The following is a 23,663-nucleotide window of genomic DNA, read 5'->3' as shown; positions in this document are numbered from 1 at the left end:
TAAGCTCATTGTTGGTCTAACTCCATGCAAATGAATTGACTGTGAACCTCCTCAACTCAGTTGTTGGTCACTGCGCGTGCCTGCCTCACACCCTTGATTGTTTGGTTTCAAAATCCAAAGCTGTTCTTTTTGAGTTTGTCGCGAAACCAGATGTTGGCAAATGCCCGCCCTTTTATGGATGCACGAGCCTTGAGCTAGGAAGTCCTCTGGGCCCAGAGGTTTATAGCATGAGCTCTCAGTAGGTTGTACTTACTGTTCCCAGCAAACATTTTAAAATATCCTTGAAATGCCTTGACAATGGATTTAGATAGTTTAACTTCCATTTAAGCCGGTAGGCAGGGGTTGGTATGCTGTTTGAAGTTTTGTGCCGTTATAAGACACTCAAGAAATATGTGTGGCAAAGTATTCCAGGTATGTTTAAATTGTCAGTTATTGCTTATTCTGTTGTGCCTTCAAAGAATGTTTTTGTTAAAGAGGTCACAGGGATTTGACTTACTTCTTCTTTGCCCAAGAAAATAGTGGAACAGTACCTTCTCTAGATTTGAAAAGAAATTACTCAGGTTTTTTGTTGTTGTTGTTGTTTTTTCCACCCCACATTTGGCTTAGAGAAGAGCAGTCACTCCACCAGTGGAAAGGAGAAAAGAGGGGGCTTTAATAGAGGGGCAGGCCCGGGGCTTCACACTGGGCTGGAAAGGCGGGCCGGCCCAGGAGGGACCTGTTAGAGCAAGTTCTCATTTTGGCAGCTGGCTGGAGAAACAGTCAGTCATTTGGGGGATCGGGAGAGTTGAGAACAAACCTTGACTCCCAGCCATGATTCAGGGTAAGCTAAACACAAAGTCTATCTTTTGTTTAGGAGACTTCGCCGTTCCACAGTGTTTTCACACGCATTCATTAAATCTGAGCTACTCAGCCCTGACTGCTGGGGAGAATGGAACAGGCAGGTGTGTCTTTTCTTAGGTTACTAACTTGGGGTAAATACAAATCTTCACAAAGACGAGCACTTAAAATCAAATTTTAGGGTGGATACTATGTTTGTAATAGGTTAAAAAATGGCCAGAGTCAGTGTGAAAGGTTCTAAATTGTGCCTAGTTTATTAACTTAAATTTTAATTGATGTTGGCTAACTTTTATTGAGCACTTACTATGTACCAGACATTTGGCTACAAACTTGACATCAATTATGTCATTTAATCAAGTCACAGTTCTATTAAGTAGCTAGGTATTCTTTCTAATTGCAACATTGCCAATGAGAAAAACAAGGCATAAAGAGGTTGCATGCAAGAAGTCTCACAGTTATTAAGTGGAGGAGTCACATTCAGGAAGAAAACTGCTGAGCTCCTGATCTTCAGCCTCCCATCCCTCTGCTACTGTGTAGGCCCTCTGCCTGGGCCATCGCTAGTTGCAGGGTTTGGTTACGGTGTCCAGCTTTAGTTCTAATGGAGTCATGTCTGTGTAACACTGTAGTACCTTCATGATTATGATTCAGATCTTAGATTAATGCGTGAGTGGCATATAGAATATGTGATGGGCAACATCACATATTCTATATGTGCATCTAGAGATGCACACACACACTCTCTCTCTCTCTCTCACACACACTCTCTCTCTCTCGAATTAATAAATAAAATCTTTAAAAAAGCACAAGACTTTAAATTAATGCATGTTGAATGATAGGATTTAAAAAAAAGAGAGAGAAATCGAGCATAAACCAAGAAGGCCAAGAGCTGAGGATGAGCCTTGCTCCGGTATCAGTAAGTTTGATGACGTGGGCCAACTTTAACCTCTCTGGGCCTTGGTTTCTTCATTGGCAGTGTGACTGAGTTGTACCAGATGAGAGACTCATCTGGAGACAGTGCACCCCAAAGTAGGAAAAGTTAGCGGAAACTGCTTCCTAAAACTATCAGGTGGCGGTCAATGAAATGGATGCCAAAGGTTAATGGTCCAGCAACCTGGATTTATTACTTTCAAGTTCACTCATTTTATTTCTACCTAGTGCAGTTAGAAGAATTATACAAAATACGTACAAAAGTAAGTTTGAATAGGGCTCAAGAATTTAGAGTGAAAAAGTGAAGGTCTTCTTTCTCTGTCCCTCAACCCCAGTCCCACTGCCCAGACATTACTACTGTTAGGTTTTCTCCTTTCAGAAATTGGCTATTCATATATTCATATAACTATGCAATATGGCCATGATATAAATTTGTGAAAGAATCTGCTAGTTTCTTTAAATTATCTTATTTGCAAAAACAATATATGACTATAGGTACCTTACAAAAAAATCTTCAAACAAAACCTGTTTTTAAAAAAAGCACAAGACTTTAGGGGCGGCTGGGTGGCGCAGTGGGTTGAACACTCGACTCTTGATTTCGGCTCAGGTCCTGTCCTGGGATCCAGCCCTGTCTCAGGCTAGGCATTTGGTGCAGAGTCTGCTTGGGATTCTTTCCCTCGCCCTCTGCCCCTTCCCCCTGCTCATGTGCACACACACTCTCTCTCTCTCTCTCTCACACACACACACTCTCTCTCTCTCTCTAATAAATAAATAAAATCTTTAAAAAAGCACAAGACTTTAAATTAATGCACGTTGAATTTTATTCCCTTCCACTGAAAAATGAATAAGGCACTGTGCTGGAGAACACATTTGAATTGTGAAAATGTAACTGTCAACATTATGGAAGCATCAAAGTATTAAAATAAGCTTCTGTTTTGTCTTAGATCCTTTTAAAAAATGACAACAAAAGTCATTGAAGGCGAATCTTACTTAAAAGTACTTTCATATGATGAAAATTTGAGGTTGAGCATATTTCTCCATTTCCCCTCCAAATGAGTTTAGACTGTTAGGAAGTGTTATGTTTTGAAAAACCTCTGAAGAGGGCATCTAGTATCTTTCCTTTTTGTTTGTTTTTCATATAGTTGGTGGGATTTTGTTATATAATTATGTGACTCTTTTGTTTCCCCAAACGAATTTAAAAATAAATAAGCGTAAGGGGAAATTAGCCGCAGTACGCCATCCTTTCTATTTTTCCTCTGTGTCTTGTTGTAGGTCAGTAACTCTCCTTATAAAGCTGTATGGTTTGCGGCCATGTAATTTTGACTCCATTCTAAATGTGATAGACAAAATGTGTGGTGTTGTGGAGGCTTGTTGGTGCTGAAGAGCCGTGGGGATTCTTTCTTCCTGGGCTCTGCTTGGCATTGTTAATGATTCCATTAATTTTCACATCAGGGAATCATACCTTAGTGAGGGAAGCTGAATCCATATCATGTGTCCAAACAAATGAGAGCCAGTTGAAGATATTTTCAATACTGTCTGTCTAAGAAAAGGCCTAATGGCCTCTCTGCTGGACCTGCCCCCAGTAGAGGGCCCAGGTGCAGCCCCCGTGTGCTTCCCAGGCTCTGGCGCTAGGAACACCTGCAGGGCTTCTCCAAACATACCTGGGTGGGCCCCACCGCCAGAGTTTTTCTGATGCAGTAGGTCCAGGGTGAGGCCCATGAATTTGCAAGTTCCCAGGTGATCCTGCTGCTATTGGTCCGAGGCACATGCGTTGAGAACCACACTGGCTTATTACCTTCAGAAGCCATAGCACAAGAAGAATGGATGACGGGTTGGGCAGAATTCCTATACTGGCTTTGGCTCCTGAGTATACACAGCCCTCTCTGAATTTCAGCTACTGAAGGTAGGGGGAGATATCTCATGCTCCAAATGTGTGGAATATGTATATTCATTTTAGTTGTTCACTGGCGTGATGGACTTTGAAGCAATCAATACAAAATGATGTTCACATGTGCTTTGAATTACGGGTCTTTCTTCTCTCTATTATTGCTTTGTTTTTCAGATTTTTTAAAAGACTAGTATGATTAGTTATAGCCTGCCATTTAACCACTTTCCACATTTCACTTTTAAAATGAAATCATCCTTCTTGCATTTAACTAATGGAAAGTTGTTCAACTTGCCAAGCAAGGTTCCACTGTTCCTGAAACAAATTTTCCAAAGAACTGGAAACTCTATGCAGCTTTTATACAAGAAGCAGAATAGAAATGCTCAAATTTATGTTACTTTGATACATATTTTCCACCATTTGATATTTAAGTAATATCCATCACATTGTATCTGAAGACACTCACTTGACTCTGTAAGATGAGCAGTTGCATTCGTGATTTCTTTTTCATCATGCTTTTAACCCCTTCCAGTATTATTTAAATTTATTTTGTGTACGACTAGCTAAAATCATTGATATCATCAGCTGACATTAATGAGTGATCATCACATATCAATGATTGCTAAGAGATTTATGGGTCCGATCCCATGTAGTTATCACAACAACCCCATGAGGAAGAGAGTTACCATGTTCTCTGTTTCATGATGCTTAAAGTGAGAATAAGGATTAAGTAACTTGCCCAAGATCCAAGTGGCTAGTAAGGGGCAGGACAGGAACTCAGAGCAGGGTAATTCCAAAGCATAGGTGTTTTCCCACTGTGCTATCACCCTTATTAAAACACACTTTTTGAAGAGCTTTCTATACTTGGCATCATTAAATACTGGTTTTGCCTGCAAGAGCATTCAGTCTAAAATAGTCAACCCTGTGGAGCAGGTAGTGAAGGCATCATAGCTGATCAAGCACTGAAAAAAAAATTGAATAGTAATATGCAAATATTTACTCTGCACAGAAGAGAAATTTTATGAAAGTCATGTTTATGTGCGTTAGGGTGAAGGGTATGGCATTTACCCTTCCCTTAAAATTAGGGTGGATCTCAGGGAAGAATATTTCAGGACCTCCTTAATGTTGAAGCATGAGGTCTTGGTAAAAATAGGTTGAAAGGGCTCATTGGTTATGGGATTTATTCACGGAGAAGGGTTTGTTTTGGGAGTTGAGTAAATTTTCCAGAGAGGATAGGTTCCAGCACTGCCCAGTAGAACTATCTGTGATGATGGAAATGTCCAGCAGGGTCCCCTCCAGCCACATGTGGCCCTTCAGCACTTGAAATGTGACTAGGGCAGCTGAGGAACTGAATTTTTGGTTGTATTAAATTTTAGTTCATTGTAGTGTAAATAGCTATGTGTGGCTAGTGACTATCGTTATTGGACAGTATAGGAACAGTAGAAGGCAATAGAAAGTTTAAGTGGTGGGCGGCAGAGATGGAGGCTGACATGTGTGGACTTGAACTTGGGTGTAGAAAGAAGTCCTTGTCAGCCCTCTGGAAGGACACTTGTACAGCAGTATGAGGAAGCTAAGAGACAAGTGGAGGTGTAGGATGTCACACATGAGATGATCAGGTCAGACACAGGACTCTAAGCACAGGGAGGAAGAAGAAAGGGGCAAAGTGAGGTGTCCGTGGTAGGGGACGTGGCAGGGTTTGGCACCTGACTGATCGTGGGTGGTAGTACAGTGGAGGTTGGAGGTTGGAGGTTGGTAGCTGCTTCAAGGTTTCCAGCCTGGTGATAGGAAAACAGCTTCTTTTTGCAATGTTGAATTTATGTTGGCATAGGAACATGGAGCTTGAGATGCCTTATAGACAGAGTGTGTATCCTGAGGCTGCATCAGAGAAGCAGGTGTAGGTGGATAAATAGATTTAACATATGCATAGAGATAATATGTAATCCATGCACGCAGATAATATTCACAATTATGTGTTTTAAAAAACAGTGGGAAAGTCAGCGTGAGTGGAGTCAGGAGAGCACGGCAAAGTGTGGTCAGAAATAAAGTTGGAGACGTAGCCTTGTAGGTCACGGGGCTACCGGGGGCTATCCGGGCCTTATATAACTTCGGACTGTATTCTAAGTATGATGGGAGGCCTTTGGAAAGCTTGAGAAGGAGAATGAGTTTTATTGGACTTTGTAAATGACCACTCTGAATGGGGTCCAGAGAACAGACTTTAGTAACAGAGTAGGTGTGGAAGCTGGGAGCTCAGTTAGGTTACTACAGTATTCCAAGTGAGGGATACTGATGGCTTAAACCAGCATCGTAGTGGTGGATATGGAGACAAGTGGTTGGATTCCAGAGATAAATTTTCAAAGCAGAGTCAATAGAATTTGTTGTTGGATAAGACGTTTGGTGAGAGAGAGAGAGAGAATGAGAGAGAGAGAGGAGTCAGGGGTGAGTCTCAGATTTTGCCCTAAGCAGTTGAGTGTGTTCTTTGTTGTGATGGGGAACTCTGAAGAAGTACCAGGTTTATAACCAAAATCAAGAATTTTTGGACATATTAAGCTAGAGATGCCTATTAGACATCCTAGTGGGGCTGTCAAGGAGGCAGTTGAACATGTGATCTTGGAGCTGTCTCCTGATTTGATGAATTCTGATTTGTTAAGGTCTTTGGGGGAAGGAAGGAGCCAGAAGAGAAAGAGAAGCTGAGGGACAAGAGTATTCAAGAGTGGGACAAAGATTTTAGGAAAAGGGAAGTTACAGGATCCTGTTTTGGAATGAAGGTGCTGACCCAGGGAAGGAACATGCCGTTCTGGTTATGGTGTTGTTGAAACAGACCAGGTGTGTTTTGAAGAGACTGGTGTAGTGTGGGCAATAACTGGTGGCAATAACTGGGAGAAAGCCCACACTGGGAGGCTTTGGTATGTTCTCAAGGAAGGGAGAAGGTAGGGAAAGCAAAAGTCAATGATGGATTTAGGAGGCTTCCAACAGAGCACCTGGGCAGAAGCCAAGCTACAGCATGACTTTGTCATGGTTTAAGTCAGTTGTTGCCTGCTCCTTGTGCACGAAGGCATTTTTAGGCTATTTAATCAAATTTTTATGCCTCGGGGTTGAATAACAGAGTGGGAAGTGTTGACTTAAATTGTTTTTTCAAGCAAGCATAAATGTCAGAATTTAGGAGAATTGTGTGCTGAAAAAAGAGTAGTTTATTTTAGAAGAGGGCATTTTTTTCTAGTTTTTCTCATTTGCCTATAAGTATTTGTCACACGTAATCATCTTGCCTGCTTTTATAAATGTAGGATTTCCATTTACATGGAAATGTGTACTTCATATTTTTCCCATTAAAATGGCCAAGTGTTGAAATATTCAGTATTCTAGTTTATTCTTGTCTCTCGTCTATTTAGGCTTTTAACCGTGAGAATGTCTGCCATTTAAAAAAGCAAGATTTGGGCGCCTGGGTGGCTCAGTTGGTTAAGCGACTGCCTTCGGCTCAGGTCATGATCCCAGGGTCCTGGGATCAAGTCCCACATCGGGCTCCCGGCTCAGCAGGAAGCCTGCTTCTCCCTCTCCCACTCCCCCTGCTTGTGTTCTGCTCTCGCTGTCTCTGTCTCTGTCAAATAAATAAATAAAATCTTTAAAAAAAATAAATAAATAAAAAAGCAAGATTTTCTATTATAGTTACAGACTTATAATGTACCAATAGGGCAGTGGAAGGGGTTATTGAGAACTCTTACTTAGGCAATGGTTATTCCAGAGAGAAGTGTCTTGTCTTTCTACTTACCACTTACCTCCTCCTCCACTGATTCTCACCTGACAAAGTCGACAGAAGAGAAGCAAATGCAAGTAAATTAAGTCAATCAGACTCCCAACTTTTATCAGATCCAAGACTTGGAATAGAGGGTTTCCATATTGTTTATAGAGAAATCTTTACACTGCATACTGATTCACCAGTCCATCCTGTTTCTGAACCTGTGTAAGTAATTAATGGTTGCTTGAAGAGATAAAATTAGAATTCCTTCCATGCGTCCTGTTTCTAGGCAGGGATCCCCATGTTATTGGCTCGTACTTTTTCCCTTCTTGCGTTTGTTGGCATGGTCCCCTCGTCAGAGGTCTGGGGGCACTAACCGGCAGTGACTCAGTCTTGTCCCCCTTTGTCTCATTATAGTAGCTCCTGCGACTGGATTATACTTACGTCTTGTGGGTTGGCAGTAGGGAAGAGGACTTCCTTCCGACACTCGCGCTCAAGCAGCTGTTTCTCTTTCTCCAAAAACACCAGTTTCTCCAGCCCTCAGCTGGTTCCTCCCTGCTAGAAGCCCAAATCTGCCAAAGTCACGGCTAGACCACGTTTGCCCTGTGACGGTGCAAGTGACTCCAGTGTCTTTTCCTCCCCTGCTTCCCAAGATTTCCAAACATAAGCTTCTATCCTCTTTGTCAAGAGCTTATTTTGTCATCTTGTTTCCCTTCCCCTATAAATAATCCATTTTCCCCCCACCACACTCCCAGGGCAGAGGCGTGCCCCGTATCATATGCTTGCCCTGAGCATTCTTTCAGTGTTTTTTACTTGCTTGACCTTTTGGTTCTTTTCTTTCATCTCTCTTAGGATCTCCCAACTGAGGTCATGGAAGGTCAGAGTTAAAAAACGAGATTGACGGACTGCTTGTCTGCCGAAAACGAGCGCCGCACTTTGTGGATATGCACAGAAATCTTGCCTTGTCTGCAGTGCCCCTCGCCACACATTTGCTTCACTATTTTTGTTTCATGGTCTAGAGGCCCGGGTGAAAGGAAGGAACTATAAATAAGAATAACCCTGAGAGTGATAGGATGAGCTCAGATGATCCTTAACTTTTTGGCCTTTCTGTTGGTTTAGAATTCCTCAAGGCCTATTATAGTGACTTATTTCACTTGACTGGGAATACCAGGGGTTTGGAGCTCCTTAAGTCACTTCCAGAAAGGACTCATGGTGAGGGTGTCTGTCCACTTGCTGCTTGTTGAAATACCTTTTATTCTGATGCTCAAAGTAAAGAGGGGATGAAGTGGGCACTAACTGAATGATAATTTACAGACACACTTCATGGCCCTTAAGGAGTTCAACATTACAGGAGTCATAAGGTAAAATGACTGAGTTCTCTACTTCTCTTTTGTTGGGCAAGCTCACTTGTCACTTGACAGATCTTCTTCATGGGAAGCCAGCTTTTGCTGTCTAAGGATGAGGGAGTGCCTTGCCCCTCGTGGCTGGTGTGTTGGAATCGAAACATATTAAAGAGTTAATTCTCTTAAAAAAAAAACTTCTTAGTCAATAGGCACTACCCACAAAGAGATTGTGAAAACAGTCTCTTCAGAATGATGACCATGATGTATGTCATCATGCAGATATCTTATCTGAGATTTCCATGCTATCAATATTGACATGGTCTCCTTTCATAAGGAATACTCTGTGGATGCACCAGCAGGTGTACGTGTATATTCTAAAGCAGAAGTAGAGTCATCATAGAATAATCCAGCTTAAGGTTTATGTGACCCCTGAAGGCATCCCAAGTGTAGAAGGGCCATTGAGAGTTCCTCGTAGAGTCTCAGGCTTTTATTTTTATTTTATTTTTTTAAAGATTTTATTTATTTACTGACAGAGAGAGCGCAAGCAGGGGGAGTGGCAGGCAGAGGGAGAGGGAGAAGCAGGCTCCCCGTTGAGCAGGGAGCCTGATGTGGGGCTTGATCCCAGGACCCTGGGATCATGACCTGAGCCAAAGGCAGGCGCTTAACTGACTGAGCCACCCAGGCACCCCGAGTCCCAGGCTGTTATATAGACATCCGGGGAAATGCAGGTGGCTGCAGCAGCCCTTGCCTGCCCGCTAGAGTAGTCCTAGTCACCATCCAGATCACGATTCCTTACGGCTCATTCATCTCTCCTCTTTGCTTCCCTTCCCCTTGTGAGGGCTTAGAAGATAAATTACACTCCAGAGTTAGTGTTTATCCACAAGGTCACGCCACAAGTCGTAGAAAGAAAACCAGAAATTTGCACTTCCACCCTTTATCTTAATTCCTGGCCGGTGCGAAACCTCTTAGGATCTCTGTCCACCTCCTATGATGGTCGGGAATTCCTGGGTCAGTCGGCTGGAGAGAACTGTGATGGTTATACCTCCCTCTGCATGTTTCCTGGCCATATAGCAGAAATCATAAAAGAATGAAATGGTCAGATCCCTAACCTTTCCATTTCTTTGCTTTATAAATGAATAACAGTGATCTAAAAGTGAAAGAATGTAGCTAACCAGTGTCATTTGGGATCTTCTAAAGTAGTACGGAAACTCTGCATTCTTCAGACCAACTTGTGGGCAGGCCAGCACATTCCTCTCCGATGAGGTGGAGGAGTACTGGTGGCGGGGCCGGGATTTGTAGGGCTGGGGCGGGGAGCTGCTGTTTAAAAATACATTTAATTATATTCTTTCTCCGCAGTGATATTGATACCATTTTTAGCCCATTACAAATACTGTGATTTTCATTTAAATCACGTCCATTATCTTATTGACCTAGTTTTTATTTTGTAATCAAAATGTTCTATTTCTGGATAGCTTAGCCCAGAATCTTTTTTTTTTTTTTTTTTTAAGGTTAGGGACCTTTTGTGGAGTTTGGTTTTTTTTTGTTTCTTTTCTCTGTCATATCTGCGGACAGATGGGTTGCCTCTGTGTTTGCCATATTACGGAAAATGGTATTATATTGTTCTCTAGAAGAGTGAGGCTTTTCTCTATTTAATTTGGCGGTGTGCCATGGGACCTCACATCTGGTGACATATTTGGTGGGTGGATGGTGGAAGGGCTAGGAAATTCTAGTTCTATCCAAAATGAGAGGTAGACGTCTGATTCTTTCTTTCCCTTCTTTCTCTGCTCTTCTTCACTTTTCCTGTTTTCAGCTTTCTCTATTCAAAGGATCACACTTATTTTAAGGCCTGCCTTATTTTAAGCCCTGCCTTTTCTCTGATTCTTCCCCTCCTCTTTTCTTTCTTTTTAAAAGAGATTTTATTTATTTATTTGACAGAGAGAGAGAGCACAAGCAGGGGGAGCGGAAGGCAGAGGGAGAAGCAGACTGCCTTCTGAGCGAGGAGCCCGACGTGGGGCTCGATCCCAGGACCCCGGGATCATGACCTGAGCCACCCAGGCACACACCCCCCTTCCTCTTTTCTTCCTGCTCTTTTCTTTACCTTCTCTTTCCTGCTCTCAGCAGTGTAGGCCCACTTCTTCGTTTCTTTGCTCTGGCTGGAAGCTCACTCTGGGGAGACCCCCCTGGAGATGCCCCTGGAAATGCTCCACGTTTCCTTTCCATATTATTTCTCAGTATCCTTCTTGATACATGAAGGTACCTTGCTCTTTCCTCCAGACAGCAAATAGAACCAGAGAATGTGAGGATCAAGAGTGACCAGACATCTTCTTTGGCAAGTGAGGAAGGAGAAGGGCAGCGAATGATTTCTCCTAAGATTCAAGGGCAACTTAATGGCAGAGCCAAGTCGATGACCCCATCTCCCTTTAGCCAGAAAGTCATATAGGTGTGGTGCCTGCTTCCTTTTAGCACCCATTTCTCTTAATCACCATCAGCCTTCTCAAATATTTTTCTGTGTAAATGTGTTTTCGGGGAACTGAGTTTTTCATGTGTCTCTTTCTTGTAAAAAGAAGACCCAAAAGGTGGAGTGCTGTAACAGGAGTCCCTCCTGGGTCATTAGGGATTTTCTCAGGAATGGTATTTTGCTCCAGGTCATTTCTGTTGATGTATTCATTCCTAAGAACTGGTAGATGACTATGACATATAATATTTGAGCTTGAACTCCTTCCTGCCTCACTGGAGTCTCTCTGTTAATCAGGAAACCACATTTAAAGCTGTGTCCTGAACTCTGCACAGCATGTCAGCTTGGCCAGGAAGGATAGGGAATTCCTACTGGTAGCAGCCAGTGGGGACCAAGGGAGTAACTAGAGGTCAGATAGGAGCTTAGCAAGGAAGACACTGACAGTTCAGGGTGCTTTTCAGCCACTGGGATTGTCTCTTTGTTTTCTGAATTCCCCCTGTGGTTGAGGTCGGACAAAATCCAGGCTATCAGCCCCCTGAGCCAGTGACCCTACACTTTGGAATTTTATGATCTAACATTTTTTTTTTTTAACTGAGGAGTCTTAACATAGGGTTGTTAGCTTTTATCTTGAAAAGTAAGGATGTTAAAAACAGCAAGAGCCAAATTGTCATATAATGTTACAATCCTTTCATAAAAGAAAAGATATTTTCACACCAGAAGTAGGAAGAATATAATCTCAGAATAAAAGACAGTCCTCGGGTGCCTGGGTGGCTCAGCTGGTTAAGCGCCTGCCTTCAGCTCAGGTCTTGATCTCAGGGTCCTGGGATCGAGCCCCAGGTCAGGCTCCCTGCTCAGCGGGGAGTCTGTTTCTCCCTCTGCCCCTCCCCCTGCTCATGCACACACACATGCTCTCTCTCAGATAAATAAATAAAATCTTAAAAAAAAAAATAAATAAAGGACAGTCCTCTGTACCACACACATATAGCTTCGGGAAAAACCCCTATTGTGTTGTACTGTATTGTATTGTATTGATCTTACTTAGCCACAGGCCAGCATGAATTTTGTCCCAGAAGCAGTGTAGGTCTGTGATACATGGGAACCACAGTCTCGCTCTGGGGCTGGGAAGCCCCAGCTCGTCTCTCCAGGGAGAACACAGAGGATGCCTGAAGGACACAGCACACAGAGCAGCCCATCAGTATCCAGCACATATATGGTAGTGCTCAGTAAATGACGTTTGTTTCTGTTCTCTTTTAGAGAAGTAAATTACACTAGAGACTATTTCAGTTTGGACTTCAAGGGACACTGCTCTTGTTGGGCTAATTTTCATTGTAGACTAGGGTCTGATCTTCAGCTGTATAGATCTTTAGAGTGATTTCATCAGTTAACCTCCTGGATGGTCAGGAAAGACTTGCTTTCCCAAGTTCGCAGGAGGCTAACCCATACATAAAAATGCAGTTCACTGTTCTGCAAGTAGAAGAGAGGCTTTTTCAGGGACCACATCAATTGATTGGTCTGCCCAAATCCCATGTCCTCCCCACCGTGGGGGAGAGGTGGGATGGATGCTGGGGTGGCAATCACCGTGTTCGCTTTCCTTGGAAAACACAGAATCAAAGCAGTAGGAATTTATTCACTGAGAGTATTCCAGCAAATGTAAGGTAGAACCCATTTTATTTCACTGGTGCTCTTTTCTCCCTTTCCTTTGGACATTCCTCTTCATTGAAAGACAGTGAAATATAATGGTTAAGAGAAGAGGCTCTGGAGCCAAAATGGCCAGGTGTGAATCCAGGCATTGCCTCCTACTGGGTGTGTGATATCAGGCAATTTATTTGACCTCTTTGTGCCTTTTCTTTTTAAGATTTATTTGTTTAGGGGCGCCTGAGTGGCTCAGTTGGTTAAGCGACTGCCTTCGGCTCAGGTCATGATCCTGGAGTCCCGGGATTGAGTCCCACATCAGGCTCCCTGCTCGGCAGGGGGTCTGCTTCTCCTTCTGGCCTCTTCCCTCTCGTGCTCTCTGTCTCTCATTCTCTCTCTCTCAAATAAATAAATAAAATCTTTAAAAAATAAAAAAAAAAGATTTATTTGTTTATTTGAGAGAGAGAGAGCATGTGCAATGTGAGCCCCCCCCGCCCCGTCCCCCCGGGGAAAGGGTAGGAGCCGAGGGAGAGGGAGAGAGAGAAAGAATCCTTGAGCAGACTCTCCACTGAGCATGGACCTGATACAGGCTCCATTCCAAGACCCCAAGATCGTGACCTGAGCCAAAATCAAGAGCTGGCCCAAGCGCCCCTGACCTCTTTGTGCTTTAATGTTGTCTTCTGTAAAATGGAGATACAATTTGCCACATAGATTTGTTTTGATAAGGAGTTGAGACATGTAAAGTGCTTAGAGTGTTTGGTGCATAATCTGAATGATCAACAAATATTTATTATTTATATTATTGAGGAAGGTAGTTTTGTGGTGGACATGGAAAATGAATAAAAATCAGATGGGCAGGATTATAGATGTTAAAGGGTTAGATTCGTATCCTTAACTTCCCTTCCTATAGAATTCAGCTCTCCAATAATCTTTGGTTTCTATTTTTACCCTTCATTGTTTCAATAGATTTTCATATCACATCACTCTGTCAAGACTGCTTTTCACTGATCGCATCTTTGGTTGACTATTCTCTGTTGACATATTGAGAGATACTTTGAAGCTGTCCAAGGCTCTTCTCCCCAAGGTGCTCCTTTGGAGGAGCTTCTGTTCTTGGTACGGTGGACCCCTCCCAGCATGTCTTCTGTAGGTCACCCCTTCCTGGCTTTTCCCCCTTGAGCTTGGAATTGCCTTAGTTGGCAGTATTGGGAGAAGCCCCCTAACTCGTGATAAGTCAAGCACGAACCTGTCTGCTGAGAGACTAAGAGATGCTGAGGTATTTGCACAGATATCCTCTAAAATAAGTAGCAAGAATTATAGTAAAGCTGATTCTGGGACTAGCTTTATGTGCGCTTTCTCCTATTTTGCCAAGCCCACAGGGCAAAGTGACAGATAACGTGATTTTTTTTTGGCCATTTCTCCATTCCCTGAAGAAACCTAACATCTATTTTCCAGTGGAAGTCAATGCCAGATTGACAAGTATTTAGGGTGCCTTTTATAGGAATGCATGCATTCCATCTACTCTATACCTGTGTCTAATACCTGTAGTATGAGCATTTTTCAATTTCCTCACTAAACTTACGGTGACATATATTAGCCATTAAAATGCTTTATTATAAAATATTCCAGGTACCTTGGCCACTGAAACAAATTAGTCCACCCACCACCTATCTGCGTTATAATGAGAAACTGAAACTGATAATTAGCTAAAAACTTTCCTTCGGTACATCACACGATCATGATGTTCTTGTAGGAAGACTTCTCCTCACTGCGCTGCTGCGTTCCCACCCCTGTAGGTGCAGCTTTCCTCCCGGACTCCTTTCTCGCTTTCCAAGGCAGCCAGAATGAACTGTGTGATTGGGCTGCCAGTCTTGCTTGCTCACTGCCGGTCGAGGGGTCAGAGAGATGCCAGCTTTTTGGAGGAGAAGAGGAGAGGTCAGCTGGAAGCATGATTTCTAGCTTGGCAGTCAAGGTTTTTTGGCCGAGGGTGTTGCAACTTTGCTGTCAAAGTTCTGCCGGGTTCTCTGCTAAGGCACAGGCACTGTCCGTCCTCTACTGTGGGACAGTCAGGTCAGATGAACACCAGCTCTTCCCTACGGGCCAGCTGCACCGGGAGGACAGTCAGCCTTGCGGAGTAAGTGACAGTTTCAGGAAACTTCATATGAGGATGGTTGAAATTAGCCAATGAAGAGCCAGGCTCCTTTCCACCTATCTCTTGGAGGTGAGAATGTCCTCTTTGGGTTCTACTTGGCAATTTTGTAGATCTGGCTAGGATAAAGATTGCATGGTGGGGAGATCCCACCCATCCCAGGAGCTGAGGCTCTGCAGAGTGAAGACTCCTTTTACAGCGCACTTCAACGTTAGGTTCCGAGACCTTGAGGTCAAGAGTACTCTTTAACTGAATCACATGACATACATGTAAGAGGAGCTTAAAGGGAAGGTGTAATTATTTAGCTCTCCAATTAATTACAAATGTTACCCGGGGACCACAGAGCTCCTAGACCTCCCCATGGAAGCTCAGTGACCCCCTCACATTCCAGATCTGGGCTGTATTCTCCTGCAAGGTCTCAGCCAGCCAGAGTTTCAGCCTCCTTCTCTGGGCAAATGACTGCCAAATTCCATCTCTAGGTGGCCCCCATCCTTACATGCCCGAAAGCTTGTTTGACATCCTGCTCTGGGTGGGTAGCCATCTGACCCTACGACAGTCAAACCCTACCCCCCCCAACAAGAGTCTCTTCCTCATCCAGCCATCGCCTGCGGCCAGACCTCTCTGCACATTTGTGATCTTTCCACTGTGGTATCCACTTGGCCTCCAAGTGAGATTCATTCCATCTTGCCAGCATTCCCCCCAAGCTGCTCTACCCTCTTCCCATTGTAATGTCCTTACTTCTCACTCTTGGTTTCCACTCTCACATCTTCTAAGATTACATTCATTAGAAGAAAAGTCAGACTGAAGAATTAGGCACACCCTCTGGCTAGCTATGTTTTACATGCTGTGCAGGAGGTAGAGAATGAGCAGAATTGGGCCAGGCTGGTGCTTAGAGGAGGATGACACTGGGCAAGTCCCTTGGCTTCTTGGAGGTCCCGTTTATGCACCTGTAAATTGTGGCTGCCTCATTCATAGGCTGCTTGTGAGGGCTTGATATCATAAACAGGCAAGGAAATAAATGAAACTGGGCAACCAAGTATCCAATTTATCTCTGGCTCTCTGTATTATAAAGAGGAGATATTTAGGATTGCAGTTCCACATTGCTATGGCTGTTTTGGGGTCCCTTACATGACAAGGAACATGGAGGATGCTAACATTTTGTTCAGCATGCTGGAGTCACCCAGCTATCTCAGGCTGTGCCCAGCTGCTCGAGGGCTGAGGGGATCAGTATCGCCACAGGCCTGTGAGGCATTCGAGATGCGTCATGGTCAGGAAGTCAGTCTCAAAGTTCCTGAGAGACCTGCCATCTTCCCTGGGGGTATCCATTCTTATCAGGGCTATTAACAAAATTTTTTGTGTGGGGGATTTTTTGGTGGTGGCGTTTGGTTCTTTTATGGCCCTTACTTTATCTGGATCATGAATAATCAACTGATGAATCCCTGTCCCTGTTCTCATTCTTCAGCAGACATTTCCTGGGCATGCTCTACTTGGTGCTTTAGGGAAAGAAAGATGGATGGGAGCTAGTGGTCATGAGGTAGAACATAGCACCTGAAAACAAACAGACCATCACAGAGCCCAGCTGTCAGAGTGCTGGCTGACTCTGGACTCTGAAAATTTCCTTTGGAAATTACCAGCGCTGTGTCACTGCCTGGGACTTTGCTTGAGACAACCGTAGCTCCTTGTATAACAGCACACTGGGACAGAGCTTAGGTGGCCTAGTGTCATCACCCGGGGGGAGGGGGTGTGCTTGGAGCCAGGAAGGGGAAGTAGAGAAGGGAGCCAGGCCCACTCTAGAGTCCCTTGTCAGTCTCCCTCCCCTGGGCCCAGGGTCTTGGCCAGTCTAATTTCCCAGGCTTCCCTGTATCTAAACTCTCCTTTGGATGGTGCCATACTGTTCTCAAATCACCTGCCTTCCTTTTATCCTTGTAGGCACATGGGATGTAGATATTATTTTTATTTTCTTCATAACTCATGGAGGGAACCAAGAGTCCTCTGAGAAACTGGATAACTTGTTCTGGAAAGTGATAGTCTGGGGACATAAGCCCAGGCAGTTGTCACACTGTCATCCACTTCTCTCTCGGGACATTTGCCCCAGCACAAGTTTTTCCACAGGTGTCTTCTGTTTGCAAAGAACAGGAGAAAGCTCCATCTGTGGCTGAGGAGTGTTCCTAGAGAGTTTGTGGGAGTGGGAGCCCAGGAGCCCATAAGTGCCCAGGAGGACAGCAGCTCAGCAACGTGAGGGGACACCTTGATCTGCCAATGATGGAGAACATGCCAGTCACCGCGATTGTCAAGCAAGGTTGTCATAGTGAGACCACACAAGAGTAGCATTTGGCAGTGCTTCATAGATACAGAAGCATGATTCGCTTTTGGTCTATATGCATTTTTATACCCAGGACAAGGGTCTACATATACTTGCCTTAACTTATGAGATTAAAATACTATAGAATAAACATTTTACATACCTATACTTCAGACACATAAAATAGAGTCTATAGATTGCTTTATTGTCATTTTATTCCTGAAGAGTTCAAAGCCCTGCCCCTGGTGTGTCTAGCATGTTCTGAGTCTGTAATTGGTTCGTCAGGTGGTTGGGACAGAGCGCTGATTAGCAGATAAAAGCAGACCACTGAGGTAGACCCTTGGGGAATCTAGCCCAGAGTTTCCTGTTCTGTGAAGATAGCTTCCATTCCAATCAAGACCACCATTTGGATCTTCTGTCTATTCATTAATCTCAGTCCTTAGTGAATCTATTACTGTGGGTCATGGATTTGTTCCTTGTGCATGCACATTAGCTGCATACTATTCCATGGCCAGGGGTCGCTCCCAAAGACTCTACCAGCTGTTTCCACATGTCTGCTATTGGTTGGGAAAAGGTTGGTGGGAGAGTGAGTAGGATGCATGCAAATCTGTGCCCACTAATGGAAAAATATATTCAGGTGGTGTGAAGCATCTCTGTCTGAGGACAGTCTCTTACATTGACAGCTGTGTCCTAGGTGCTGAATACAATTTTTCCCCTCAGAGAGCAGAATTACGGGGGTGCAGGCTACAAGAGTAAATGATTGAATGCAGTGCTTTATTCACTATCCGGGAAGAGTAGTAGGCATTGAGATCAGTAGCTGCCATTCTTACAAAGAAAAGCTGAGAGCAAGGGGTTGGGTGCCTGAGCAGGGCATCAGATAGGAGCGGCCCTCATGCTCAGCGACGTTCGGGGGCTTTCGCTGTAGCCACACATGGCAGTTCTCGCCCTGGGGTTCTTAAAGCATGCCTGTGACCAGTGTTTTCATCACTAAGGTCTAGATAGAAAAACCAAGCATAGTAAAGTTAGGTGATCTATTCAGCCCAGAAAGATCATGGCAAATTGAAATAACACCTGTGGATACTTCGCTCCATTGAGTTAGAGACTTGACAGGTGGCAGTGGAGGGGTGGAGATCCATAATAGCTGAGATTCAGGCTTTGCTCATTCTCGTGTTTCTCACAAAAGGCTGTGTGATTATCGAACATCTTGACGGAGACCCCTACTAGATGGGACGCTTATTGACAGCCTATGTCCTGACCAGGGAGGGTCCTTGAAGCCACTCTTCAGCTCCCTCTGCCTGGGGTGTGGAGCTGCTGATGGCCTTGTGGGTCACCTTGTGGGTCACCTGACACCAAAGGGGATGCCCTGGGAAGGGCTGCTAGAATTTCCTGTACTGCTGGGGCAGTAATCCAAAGGTCACAGACTCTGCAAAGGCACCGCCTTTGTTGCTCAGTGGAAGGCCCAGAACACAGGGGTCTGAGGTAATTGATCACACTGGGGAGACTACTCCATTGAAGTTGGACATAGCAGGATGAAGGAGAAGTGACTGAACTGATTAAGAATGGGCTTAACTGAAGAGCTAAGCTGCCTCAAATCTTTTGTGGAAGTAGACAGGATGTAAATCATAAATCATAAATAAATAAAATGCACAAGCTAAATAAAGGCCCTTTAAATCTACCATCCCTCACATCTGCAAGTGTTGCAAAGTGGCAACGAAGTGGAATTGGCCTGTGTGGATGATTTGGGTGGGCGCTCCTTGACACTGAGGCGGGATTCAGCTTCAGATACTTCTCATCCACAATATGTTTATCCAAACCCTGGATAGCAGCCAGGATGAGTAAAATAATGGACTTTGGCCCAGAGTAATGAACCAAGGCAACTAGGCTGATTTCTTGATCCAGCTGGAATTTTAGGGATTAAAGTTTTTAGTCAAATTATATATATAAAATATATATTATATAAAAATATGTACTTTATATATAATATGTAGTGGCACTTTACATATAAATATAAATGTATGTGATATATATTTTTATATAATATATACTATGTTATATATGAATATAAATATAAAATATATAGTTTTATATATAATATATGTTTTAAACTATATATACTTATAACATGTGTTATAATATACTTGTATATATACTTATATATACTTATATATTCTGACTTTTTGGTTTTTCTCTGTTTGGCCAAAAGCATGACTACTTTTTCTTTCTGTTCTGTTTACAGCAGTGTTACTGCATCTTATGAGGAAGTTTATCCAATAATATGTGAGATAAAAATCGAGCAGACAAAATTACCCTTCAAAGCCTTAGAAAGGCCTCAGGTTAGAGACCGACCTACAGTTTCTCCCTAGGGCCAACCTGGGCAGTTTCTTTCCTCCCTGGCATGAGAATAGCTCGTTAGCTATTTCTTTGGTTGAGTCTCACCTGAGATTCAGAGAGGCTCCCTGGGTCCACTCCCAGCCAGGCCGTGCCCTGGTCCCCCAGCACGCGGGCCAGATGCCTGTGCGCCCGGGCGGCGGGGGGCAGGCGAGGCAGCTACTCTGTTGTGGCCTCTCCCACTTCCCTGATCAGGGCAATCAGAAGCCAACTGAGACTTGTTTGTTCACAAACCTGTTTACACCAGGTGTACTTTTCCCATTTAAGACATAACTAAATGTTATGTAAACACATGATACATGAGTGTGAAAAGGAGAGGTGTTTCTATGAAGCTACACCATTGTCTTGGAAAAACTTATCCGGGATGAACAAAAATTGTGGGCAAATTAAGATAAACAAGATAACTTTAAAAGATTGTGGGGAACGTCATAAAAATCTAGGCAGATTCTGCAGTTCAGATTGCTTTTCAGCTGTTTTTGGTTTTTTATCTTTTTTAAAGAAACTGGAACCTGAAAATCATAGCAGATTTCTGGTTTATACAGGAAACTGGGACTTCCAGAGAGTGGAAGACAAGGCATTGCTCCTGTACCAAATTTGTGAATCAGTGTACACTCATATATTTAAATATCTGTGAATATAATGCTCGTTTTGGCAGCACATATACTAAAACTGGGAGGATAGAGAGAAGATTAGCATGGCCCCTGCACAAGGATGACATATAAATATCTGTGAATATATATAAGTATCAATGAATCTATCTATCTATCATCTATCTATCTATCTATAAGGAGAGTATCATTTTTTTTTAAGATTTTATTTATTTATTTGAGAGAGAGAATGAGACAGAGAGAGAGAGCACGAGATGGGGGAGGGTCAGAGGGAGAAGCAGGCTCCCCGCCGAGCAGGGAGCCTGATGTGGGGACTCGATCCCGGGACTCCAGGATCATGACCTGAGCCGAAGGCAGTCGCTTAACCAACTGAGCCACCCAGGCACCCAGGAGAGTATCATTTTTATGATTCCATGCTTTGACCAGTTTTTCTAGACTGAGTGTCAAAGTGTCAACCAGTCATGATCTCTTTTGCAGCTGTGGCATGTTGCGTAAAATACACATGTCCACTGAGTATGTCAAGGTGCTTATACTATGCAAGTTACAAGAGAGCTGAGCCAGGCTGGGGAGGGAGCAGAAAGACACACATCTCCCTTATCATGCTCATCAAGGACCCATGTAACTGGGGGACACTGTGGGCAGACCTGTCTACTCGAGCTCTCTGACTGCACTCACTTTCTTTCTCCCACCCTCTCTCTCCCACCTGCTCTCTTTTCCTCTTTACCTCTTTCTCTTCTCTCCCTAACCAATGTAGTTTAGTTCAAAGAACTCTGAAATAAATAAGGGAGAGAGCATTCGGAGTTGAACAAGAGTATATTTCAAAGTACTTGTTTCTTTTTTTTTTTTTTAAAGATTTTATTTATTTGAGAGAGAGGGTGAGAGTGAGAGAGCACAAGTCGGGGGGGGGTAGGGGGAGGAGCAGAGGGAGAGGGAGAAGCAGACTCTCCACTAAGTAGGGAGCCCGATGCAGGGCTCGATCCTGGGACTCCCAGGATCATGACCTGAGCCAAAGGCAGATGCTTAACTGACTGAGCCACCCAGGTGTCCCTCAAAGTACTTGTTTCAAGAAAGATAGTCTTTAGCTTAAAAAAGATTTGAAATATTTATTTGTTCATGTGAACCCAACACACACACACACACACACACACATACACACACACAGAGGAGAGAGGGAATTCCTTTAAATAATGAGATAATGAGATGCGATTTATTAATATGTGACTTCCATTTGATAGTTCAGGAATATACCTATTTCTCATGAAGTGAGATCAGGATATAATGAAAGAAATCTTATTTTAGGTGTCCTAAAATCCAGTGGGTCAATTTTCTGTCCTCTCTGGTCTAAAAACATTTTCGAAAGACCTTCCTCTGTCTCTGTGCTCTCTCTAGACTCTATATCAGAGCACAAACAAGTGCAGGAAAAACTGAGAATACCTGTAGATACCGGACACGCTAAAAGAGGTATCTGAGAGCCCTCAGGAAGAATAATATTTTACCATGAGGTAGCTTTTGTCTTTCACAACAACAGCCGTATGAATGTGCTTTAATTTATGCTAACCTGGAATGCTTAAAATCATAAAACAGGTATGATTATTAGGTTCCTATTCATCCAGGGAATGCAGATCCCAAAGATAAGTATGCCGGAACACAAACTTCGTGGGAAAGCATGCATCTATCTACCTCCAACAAAAAAGAGACCGTCCTTCATTTCAGTAATAGCTCTTTGGGGTTTAATTTTGATAGATTGTGAGGTATTTTATTCTAGCACCTAAACCAGATGCTTCTCTCAAGTTAATGGGGGAACAACTGATGGCTGCCAGATTAACTAGGAAAGAAATATTTCTCTCTGCAGTTCTGGACAATAATGCAATTTAATGGCATTTCACCTGGGTGGACTTTTAAGATGGATGCATTTGTCTTTTGCCTCTCAGGGCATAGTTCCAAATTTGGAGCAGATGGTGGAAAAGATGGATGGCCACAGAGATCTCCAGGTGAAATTTGTTGGATTTCCGCAATCCTCATTAATTCCTGGTTGACCGGCATCCATCTCCATCGCTCTGACCCTCCATAATGAATTCTGATTTCTGAGGATTTTCTGGGTCTAGAATAACCAAAATGTGCTGACTAAAATCTGAACAGATTGAAAGAAGCACTCACCTCCTATTTCAGGCTTTTGGAAGAAAGGGACTATCTCAACCTGAAATCTTGTTGTTCTTACTTTGAGCAATGATGGATATTCTTTCCTGGGAATGGGACACAACTGGGCAGGGTATGAACTCGAAAGCTCAGGGAGTGAGTTTAAGAGACAAATTTCTTCTGCTGTTGTTCAGGTAAAGGAGAGACCTTTGGGTTCTTAGATTAAGTCTGATGAGAGACTCACCACCCACCACTAAGCAAGACTGACAGGGGTCACCCCAACTATGGAACGAAGTATAAGGAGAAGCAGATGATTGTGGGAAAACCCCATTGTTCCAGGCCATGGAGGTAAAGAGGGGACCCCCAAGATCAATGGAAGGAAGGACCCATGGGAAGTACGAGGAACAGCAACGCTTCATGGATTTAATTAAAACAGTGCCTATGTGAGCTTCTTGATTCATGGCCTGATATTCTCATTTACTTCCACATTAGGGTAGGCTTATTGACATAATTGTTTTTGCTTATACTGAAGCCTCTCCTGCTAACCAATTTGTATTACTATTATTTTTTATTGCAATTGTCTTAGCCCCCATTCTGAGCCAGATGTCTTCAGTTTATAAACATTGCCAACGACACTTAACTAAGAGGACAAATGATCCCCATTTACGATGAGAATTTATGTGTGATTGTGACAGGGTGAGCATTAGCCCTTTCATGGCCATAGACCTACAGACACGTATCTATCCGCACATGTTGGGAGGGAGGGAACATACCAGTAAACAAAATCTGGCAAATCGTAGGTACCTAAGACCACAGAAGAAAATGCCCAGGAGATGTGCACTTAGTTTTAACTAAAGCTAAATAAGTGTGATATTTTTCAATGGGCCTTCTCTTCACCTGAGCAGAATGACAATATTTTACTAGTCAACCAAGACATACATCAAGATTTAAACCAACCTCTCACCTTTCATGCAAAGCCTAACCTCAGTGGTTATTAAAAATAAATGGGATTTAAATAAATGTAGAAGCACCTATTTTATTTCTAATTTCACACTCTTGTATTTTGCACTGTGGTTTTAGATCTGTTTGTGAAGGCTGACTGGGGCAAAAAAGCAGTCCTGAGAGACATCTGGGAAGGGACCAGGCTTTCAACTCCATGACAAAGTCCCAGGCTCTGGGTTCAGCTGTTACCAACTCACCAAGTGACCTCAGTCCAATTTCCCCACTTTGAAAACCGGGCGCCTGGGTGGCTCAGTTGGTTAAGCGACTGCCTT

At 43.4% G+C, this 23,663-nt stretch overlaps 1 protein-coding gene, 1 long non-coding RNA gene and 1 other non-coding gene across 5 annotated transcripts in view; all 3 read left to right on the top strand.

Moving 5' to 3' along the window:
• SAMD4A (sterile alpha motif domain containing 4A) overlaps positions 1-23,663 on the top strand; it is a 198,537-nt gene that overhangs the window by 65,415 nt on the left and 109,459 nt on the right. The gene's annotated exons all lie outside the window — the stretch shown is intronic.
• Positions 7-15,735, top strand: LOC145723427 (uncharacterized). Its single transcript, XR_014148458.1, has 2 exons — positions 7-7,089; positions 7,310-15,735. It is a non-coding gene; the product is annotated as an uncharacterized LOC145723427 (long non-coding RNA).
• On the top strand, positions 20,285-20,391 carry LOC115944252 (U6 spliceosomal RNA). Its single transcript, XR_004078816.1, has one exon. It is a non-coding gene; the product is annotated as a U6 spliceosomal RNA (small nuclear RNA).

This window comes from Leptonychotes weddellii, chromosome 9 (assembly GCF_054177405.1).
Source record: "Leptonychotes weddellii isolate Sample4059 chromosome 9, ASM5417740v2, whole genome shotgun sequence".
Lineage (NCBI taxonomy): Eukaryota > Metazoa > Chordata > Mammalia > Carnivora > Phocidae > Leptonychotes > Leptonychotes weddellii.
Note: the sequence above shows the minus strand (reverse complement) of the source record. Positions and strands in the feature narration are given on the sequence as shown.